Here is a 9,176-nt window from a genome sequence, read left to right as displayed (position 1 = left end):
GATGCTTTGTGATGTCTACGTCCTCCAGAGCCCACACTGGCTGGGTTGGCTTGCTGACCTAAGAAAGCCCAAGGGTGTGGCAGCCCATTGCCTTGGAGAGGGGTATATATACAGGCAGGTCAGGAGGCCTGGGCTAGATCACTGCGAGGCAAGGCGCTGATATGTCAAGGATTGCCAAGAAACCACGAGCCTGTGGGCTGTGTGCTCAACCACCAGCCGCAGGCCAAAAGCAGAAGAAGAGGAGGGCCCCTTCTGAATCCAGGTCCAGAAGAAATATCAAGGTGAGACGACCCACCCAACCTCCTCCTCTGCATGCCTGGAGGCCTCCCTCCCAAGACTCCCACCCTGTCCTCATCTGGCCCAACTCATCCCTCAGCCCACACCCCTTCTCATGAAGGCCCTGCTCCCATCTCACCTCCAGCTTCTCCCCGCAAACCAGTGCCCTTCTGTGATCTCCCTGTTGTCTTTCCAGGTCCGAAAGATGTCCCTGAAAACCAGAAAGCACCGTCAAGGGGGTCGTAGAAACAAGGCCTTCTCCAAAGCTCCCTCCTACTCGAGAAAGCCCAAGGAAGGGAGCGGGTCAGCTGTGTCCAGCTCTCACCACCACCTGAATGAGGAAGTCGCTCAGAATGAGCCAGACCAGGACCAGGAGAACATGGAGAAGCCCACAAGCTCCGGTGTCACTCCGAGTACCAGTCATTGAGAGTGAGGCCAGAGAGCTCCGAACTAGGTGAAGTCTCTAGAGGCCTACCTAAAGGGAAATGTAGAAAGTGGTTTTTACACCAAAGGGTGCAGGATGGCGATGAAATAAAATCAAAACCACATGAAACAATATGTGTGTGTGTGTGTGTGTGTGTGTGTGTGTCTGTCTGTCTGTGCAATGTTTTCTTATGGCAGAGAGGAGGGGAAAAGGAATGAGACAGATGTATGAGGCAGATGTGTGATAAGAGAGTGGGGTGGGTCCTGTGGAGTTGGGGGTCAGACTAGCAGGTCCTCAGTTAGACCTGAAGTACTGAGTCAGGGCAGAGAACTGAAAACCTTTTTTTTTTTTTTTTTTAGTTTTTTGCCATAGGGCACATGCATTCATCAGAGAGACACAAAGACAGAGAGGGAAAGTGAAAAATCACACCGTCCCAGGGGGTGGCCACACTGCAGTCCCTCATCCTCATTGTCCTTTCAAGATTTTGGGCACATACGCACAAGCTCCCAGCATGATTTTCAAGCCTCTGGGTCCATGACTCAAACAGAAGCCAAAAACAGAGGAAGAATGACATCCTTCAGTGACTAGAGCACGGAGATAGAAGACTGAAAAACTAGGTTATAGTCCTTAATTTTCCATCTGGCACTGATCAGGCCTCTGCCCATTTCTGAGCCTGTTTTTGGCTTTTGTTTGTTTTGTTTTCTTGTAAGTGGATAGATTTATGTTAAATAAAGTCTGGGTTTTGACATACAGATATCGGTACATATTTCAGGACATGTAGAATTTCACCTGAGAGGTATGCTTCATTGAGTCCATACCCTTTAATTATCAGACTCTTGGGGTAGCACAAGCTTAGCAGTGACAGCAAAGCTTTACCCAGATAACTCTGAGATTTTCAGAGTGTGGTACACAAGATCTCACAAGCAAGTCTCTCATACTTAGCCTGAAACAGAAGGTGTTCTTTCTTTGTCATTCCTGCCCCTATTCATTTCTGTGTCCATGAAAGCCAGGTGAGGATAGCTCCTCACAGCAGACCCTGTATAGCAGTGATGATGTGTTCACTGAAGGTGCTTTCCTTTGGAACTTCCTAAAGCTGCTGAGTTGATGAGAACCCAGACCTGAGAGGCCAAAAAATTCCTCACAGGTCTCATTTTATAGAATGAACACATAGAGACTATGAAATAACTACTAAACATATTTAAAAACAAGGAAATTTTTTTGGAGAGGTTTTTGCTATAGGGTGCATGCGCTCGCCAGAAAGACAGAGAGAGAGAGAGAGACAGAAAGGGAGAAATCACCCCCCAGGGGGGATGGCCACACTGCAATCCCTTCTCTTCCATTATCCTCCTGAATATTAGGCAAGCACACACACATTCCTGGTGCGAGTTTAAGCCACCAGTTCCAGGACTCAAGCCACGGTCAACTACATGGGAGTCCAGCGACATAGCCATTATGCCATCTGCTGGTCCCAAAACAAGGAATTTCTAAAGAATACAATAGAAGTGGAAAATTTTGTAAAGAACGAATAGGCAGATTTGGACAATATATGAATAGAATTTCTAGAAAAGAAAATTCATTGGTGTTGCAAACACAATAGATAGAATGCAAATAAGGTTAGACAAAGCTGAAGAGAAAATTACAGAAATTGAAGCTAAATATAATGAAACTTCTAAGAATGAAGCATGAAACATCTGAAGATCTTAAGCAGCAGAAATTATAGAATAAACAGATCTAACATTCACTTAATAAGAGTTCAAAAGGGGACGAATAGAAAGAACATGGAAGAAGCCACATTTTAGAAATATAATGACTGAGAATTTTCTAGAATTAATTAGAAACGCAACATGATATAAGCAGGAAATATAAATAAAACTCCCCAAATTATTTGCATCAGAGTGAAGATGCAAAATATTCAAGAGAAAAAAAAAACCCTCTTAAAAGTTCCCAGAGAGATTGCTTATGAAGGAAAACAATTAGACTGATGTTAGATAACATTATTTATGAAAGCAGAAAATCAAAGCATGAACGTCTTCAATATGCTGAAAGGAAATAACTGTGAATCTAGAATCATATACCTGACTGAACTATCATTCAAGAATGAAGGTGAAATAAAGACATTTTCAGACAAAAAATTTTCAAATTTAGCACAGACACATCATTTCCCAATGGACTACTAGAAGATGTATTACAGAAAAGGTGATCTTAGAAGGAGTAATGAGATGCAAATGAAATAAGCAACGTTGGTAAAATGTGGGTAAATTTAAATAAGCAATTTCTATAGAAGACAACACTAATGATGATGCTGATGATGAAAATGAAGAAAATGCTCAATTTGGGAAGAATAGAAATAAGATAGAATAACCAGATAATAACATATAAGAAAAGACAGCAAAAATTAAAGTGTTCTATGATCCTTGTGTAGTTTGAGAGGAGTGTACAGAGTGATTAATTTTAGAATTTTTAAGTTAATTATGAATGTTGAATACTATGGGTAAACCACTGGGAAAAAAAAATAGAAAGCATAACTTTCAAACCAATAGAGGGAGACAGGAGTAATTGTTTAAGGCCTTAATTGATGCAATATATGGGAGGAGGGGGGAAAAAGAAGCATAAGAACAGCACAAAATAAGATGGCAGTGATAAATCCAAATATATCCTTAATTATAATAAATGAAAACAGAAGGAGGGCACAGAGTGGTGAGTTCTCCCTAGGCAAAGACCATCCCACCCCAGCCCTGGCCTGTTATCTTCTCATGCTATAGGTCCTAAGTAAGGTCTCTGGACACTGCTGCATGCTCCATTGGTGCCTGTAATAGAAAGGTCAGGCTATGAGACCTAGCCCCTGAAACTACCTCAAATTCTACTACCAGCAAGAGGGATAAAATACTCCTCTCCATAGCTCTAGATTCAAAACCCCAGAGACCTGCCACCTGACCAAACCCACCTGTGAGGCTATAGGCAGATTAGGTCTTGTAGACCCTTTGCTGGCAGAGCCTTTTAGAAATTGAGGGAGTAGAACAGTCATAGGTTCCGGCCTTACACTTTCTTCTTTCTTTGAAAACTGTTCCTTCCTAAGTCCTTATTTTTCTTCATTTTCAGTTTTTCTGAGCACAGCGACTGTCACATAGTAGGTGTTTCCCTGTAGTATTTTAATTGAATGAACGGATGGATGAGTGGATAAATTAATTTGTGTAACCTCAGTCTCTACTCTCTTTGTCTCTATATACAGTGGGTAGTTTTCAGTTGTTTTCTCATTGTTTAACTACAGAATATAACATTGATGCTGGACAGAAGTAAAAAAATCATAAAATCTGGGAGATGGCATTCTTAAAAATGTATGATTTCCATCATGATTTGTGCCTGTAGTGTTAGAGGAAGGCAGCAGAGTTTCTGGCAACAGGACCTGAGAAGACACCAGTCAACAGTCCTCAGAAGAGGGATTTTCTTCCTGAAGCAAAGCCAGCTTAACAGAGAAAAGTTTCTATATACTCCTGCTGCCCCACCACTTTTTAGTGCCCAGATTGCCTGTTTTCAGAGAGCTGCAACCTCCAACCACTGCCTGACCCCTCATACCCTAGTGCAGGCAGGCCAAAGGGAGTCCTGAGGGGGAGCCCCTGTTGATCACCTTCTCAGCTGGCCCTCCCATCTGGCCCTACTCCCCCCAAGGCCACTCAGGGCCCCTGTACCAAATAACCCTAAGAGTTTGCAATTGATGCCTGAAGCCAAAGCCTGACTTCCAAGTCCAGGACAATGAACCAAGAGGGGAAGGGGATGACAGGCTACATCTCTGAAGCCATTGTCTCAAAGTAGGTCCAAAGAAAGGCCACTGAGCCAAAGACTCCGTTCTTGGAGCTACCTCCAATGAGGAGCCCTACTAGCCAGCCCACCCCTTTGTGCTGTCTGCAGAGGCATCAGAAAGCTCTCCTTAAAAGTAGATTAATCTTGAGACCAGCAGTTTGCGTAATGGCTATGTCGTTGGACTCCCACATAGTCGACCACAGTTCAAGTCCCGGACCCGGTGACTTAAACTCACACCGGGCGCGTGTGCGTGCGTGCCCAAGATCCCGAGAGGAGAATGGAGGAGAAGGGATTGCGGTGTGGTCATCCCCTCTGGGGGGTGATTTCTCACTTTCTATTTCTCTGTCTCTGTCTGTCCGCGCCCTATAGCAAAAACCTCTCCAAAAAAAATAAAAGTAGATTAATCTTGGGACCAGCAAATGGCATAATGGTTATGTTGCTGGAATCCCATGTAGTCAACCGTGGTTTGAGTCCCAGACACGATGGCTTAAACTCACGCCAGGCATGTGTGCATGTGTGCCTAAATCCTGAGAGGAGACTGGAGCAGAAAGAATTGTGGCCTGGCCATCCCCTCCCCCGCCCCAGAGAGGTGATTTCTCACTTTTTGTCTCTCTCTGTCTCTCCAGTGAGCACATATGCCTTGTACCAAGCATTTCTCTTAAAAAGAAAAAAGTAGATTCATCTCATCACTTCTCTGCTTCAACCTTCCAGTAGCTCCCGCGTTCTTTAGCAGAAAGTCCAAACCACTTTCCATAGCCCATGGGGTCCCACTCAGCAAGGACTTTGGACTCCTAAATAGCCTTACCTCCTATAACTCTCATGGCTTGGCCCAGGGTCACCCCATCCCTCAAACAAAACTCCTACCTGTTGTGTTTAGGTCCCTGTAGACACTGTCTCTCTGCCATTGAACTTCTGTGGCATGTCACCCTGTCCAGGGGCTCAGGCTTCACAAACCCCTATCCCCTCTGATGACTCTATCATGGGACAGTGAGTGTACCTGGCTAAGAAATCACTAAGGCTGTGTGGATCTCAGCCAGGCCAGCAGACATGAGGAAACGGGAAGAGGAGGCAGGAAGTTATGAGAGCTGAACATTGCTGGCAGAGCCCCCAGAGCCAGCAGTCCAGAGTTCTTACAGAAAGTATCCCTCTGTAATATCCCACGAGGCATTTGGGCAGTGGGGACCGCTTGTCCCAAACACTAGCTTGTTCACCCTCAGGTTGTAAGACCATGCAGAGGCTCTTGATTCCCCACTAGTCCCTCACTGGCATTTATGGACAACTTTTTCTCTGACAAGGCATTCCAAGAGGCTGCCTGTTCCTTTCCTTCACCTCTTCATTTTTAATTGTGGTAAAATACACTTAACATAAAATTTACAATCTTAACCATTTTCAGATGTGCAGTTAAGTGACATTAAGCACATTCACATTGTTTTGCAACCACCACCACCATTCACCATCACAATTCTGTTGATCCTCCCAAACTGGAACTCCATACCAATTAAACACTAACTCCTCGTTCCCACTCCTCACCCCCCAGCCCCTGGCAACCACCCTACTTCCTGTCTCTATAGCTTGACTGCTCTAGGGACCTCATAGCAGTGAGTTCGTACAGTATTTCTCATTTTGAGACTAGCCTATTTTACTTCGTGAAATGGTCTCTAGGGTCATCTATGTTGCATCACGTCTCAGGATTTCTTTCTTGTTTAAGGCTGAATAATATTTCACTGTGTGAATATACTACATTTCACTTATCCATTCATCTACTAAAGGATGTGTAAGATTGTTTCCACCTCTTGACTATTGTGAACAATGCTGCTGTACAAATACCTCTTCAATCTTATTCCAATTCTTTTGGATATACACTCATTTAATGGGATTGATAGATCATATGATAATTCCATTTTTAATTTTTTTAGGAACCTCCATACTGTCTTCCATAGTGGTTGCACCTTTTACAATCCCACCAACAATGTGCAAAGGTTCCGATTTCTCCCCATCCTCACCAATACTTGTCATTTTCTACTTTTTGGATTGTAACCATCCTAAATGGTGTGTGGTGATATCTCACAGTAGTTTTGATTTGCATTTCCCTAGTAATTGGAAATGCTGAGTATCCTTTCTTGTGTTTATTTTGGCCATTTGTATATATCCTCTGAGGAAATGTCTAGTCTATTCTAACATCTTTTTTATTCAGGTTGTTGTTTTTCCTATTGTCAAGTTGTAAAAGTTCTTTGTATATTCTGGATAATAACCCTTTAACAGATACACTATTCGCAAATATTTTCTCCTATCCCATGAGTGATCTTTTCACTTTATTACTTCCTTTATTGTGGAGAAATTTTTAATCTTGATGTAGTCCCATTTGTCCATTTTTTGTTGCCTGTATATTTGGTGTCATATCAAGGAAACCTTTGCCGTATCCAATGTCACAAGGCTTCTCTCCTGTATTCTTTTAGTGTTACATAGTTTTAGGTTTTGTGTTGTATAGCTTTAGGACTTTGACCCATTTTGAGTTAATTTTTGTAAATAGTGTAAGGTAAGGGTTCATCTTTATTCTTTTGCATGTGGCTATCCAGTTGTCCCAACATCATTTGTTGAAATTCCTCAGTTCTTGAAGAAAGAAGTGATAAGGAGCAAAGTGACTGAGACCAACAAGGTCCCCCCTTCCTCTTATTGACACCCTCACTTGCTCAAGAATCCTAAGTGTGAATTCATTCTTCATACAAAGTGCAATGTTCAAACCTGGAGCCTATGATCTCCATAAAATTTAGAGAGTGTGAGATTAACTCATGGAAGAATACATCTTTTTTTTTTTTCACTGAAATTCAGCATTATGAATACAGGTAATCAACCACAGGAAGACTGTCACTGATTTTGTCACCAAGAGAAATCCCTGTTCTTTTCATATTACATTAACTGTGGCACCAACCCTCTCTCAATATCCTTTACAATTGTCACTACCTCCAAATCACAGTAGCTATGAGATTTGTCACTTGATTTTATTACTTATGCATTAATGAAAATGCACTTACATATTATAACATCACAGATGTGATTTTAGAAATATTTCACAGCTGTATTTCAATAAATTGCTCCCCTTTGTATTCTCCCTATTTTATTTCATAAATTAAAAAATGTTATTCTGAGGGACCAGCAATTAGCGTAATGGCTATGTCGCTGGACTCCCATGTAGTTGACCACGGTTTGCGTCCTGGAGCCAGTGGCTTAAACTCACGCCGGTCACATGTGTGTGCGTGCCCAAGATCCCGAGAGAAGAATGGAGAAGAGATTGCGGCGTGACCATCCTCCCTGGGGGGTGATTTCTCACTTTCTGTTTCTCTGTCTCTCTCTGTTTGTCTGGCAAGTACACGGGCCCTATAGCAAAAACCTCTCAAAAAAAAAAAAAACGTTATTCTGAGAAGGACCCCATAAGTTTCCTTAAACAACCAAGTAGAAGGTTCAAAAACCCACCCTATGCTGGACACTGGGGACACAGCAGCCCATGATACAGGCTTTGTCACTGGGCTGGGGAGGATCCCAGCCACTGGCATGGGACCAGACTCATATATGTATATACAATGCAGTCTGGTGATTTCTGTGCTGGGGCACCAGGCTCTACAGGAGCCAGCAGACTACAGAATTCCAAATTAACCAGTATTTCTTGGAGGTTTCTGTGTGAGGAGAGACTATTTACTCCTCAGCTTTGAGGAGTGATCCCACCTCCTGGTGACCTGTTCGCCCCTCTTTGGACAGGTAATGAGACTCAGCAAAACCAGCCCTACCCTCCTTAGCTGCAAAAGATCAGTTCCCTTCCCCCTCTTTTGCTGACACCAGATATATTCCACTATGGGAGCAGAGATGCTCCGTGTGCTCTTGTAACTATGGAAATCCCAGGGTTTCCCTAGCAACAGCTCTGGATGGGTCTTGTTGCTAGGGAAGGGGGGGATTTCCCAGCCCGCCCAATGAGTAAGAATGCTCTAGCCCCAGAGCAGTTTCTCAAGCACAGCTGTGAGTCTGGGCCCCAAGGGATGGATGGTTCTCCCTAGACTGTGATCTTTTAAGGGCACCTGGATCCATAACCAAGTGAAAGGGGGGCTGCACACTAGGTGGGGAATCTTGAGAGGGAGTTAAGAAGGAGTGTTGCATGGAAGCAAACTAATTAGAAAAGTCCAAATGAGCCCAACGGATACCAGGAAGGGGAAGATAGTAGACTTCACAAAGTTCTCAGTCTTCATATCCTGCACATGGCTGTTTCTTAAGCACTTTCTTCAATGTTATCACAGAGCTTGGTTTCAAGAGAAGATACAAGATTAGAAGCAAGGCTAATAGCATGGGTTACAGCCTCACTAGTCACACAGGGCCCCATGCTTAGAAGCTCTACACAATGGGTTTGATCTTCTTCTGTTATCAACTTGAAATGCCTAATAATTTTTTTCAAGAAATTTTTGCTATGGTGCATGTATGCTTGCTGGAGAGACAGGGAGACAGAAAATGATAAAATCACCCCCCAGAAGGAATGGCCATGCCACAATCCCTTTTCCTCCATTCTCCTCTTGGGATTTTGGACACACATGCACACGCACCTGGCATGAGTTTCAAGCTACCCAGTCTAAGACTCGAACTGCAGTTGACTAAGTGGAAGTCCAGTGAAGTAACCATTGTGCAATCTGCTAGTCCC

Source organism: Tupaia chinensis, unplaced genomic scaffold (assembly GCF_000334495.1).
Source record: "Tupaia chinensis unplaced genomic scaffold, TupChi_1.0 Scaffold145456_1, whole genome shotgun sequence".
Classification (NCBI taxonomy): Eukaryota; Metazoa; Chordata; class Mammalia; order Scandentia; family Tupaiidae; genus Tupaia; species Tupaia belangeri.
The sequence above is the reverse complement of the archived record's forward strand: the minus strand, read 5'-3'. Positions refer to the sequence as shown.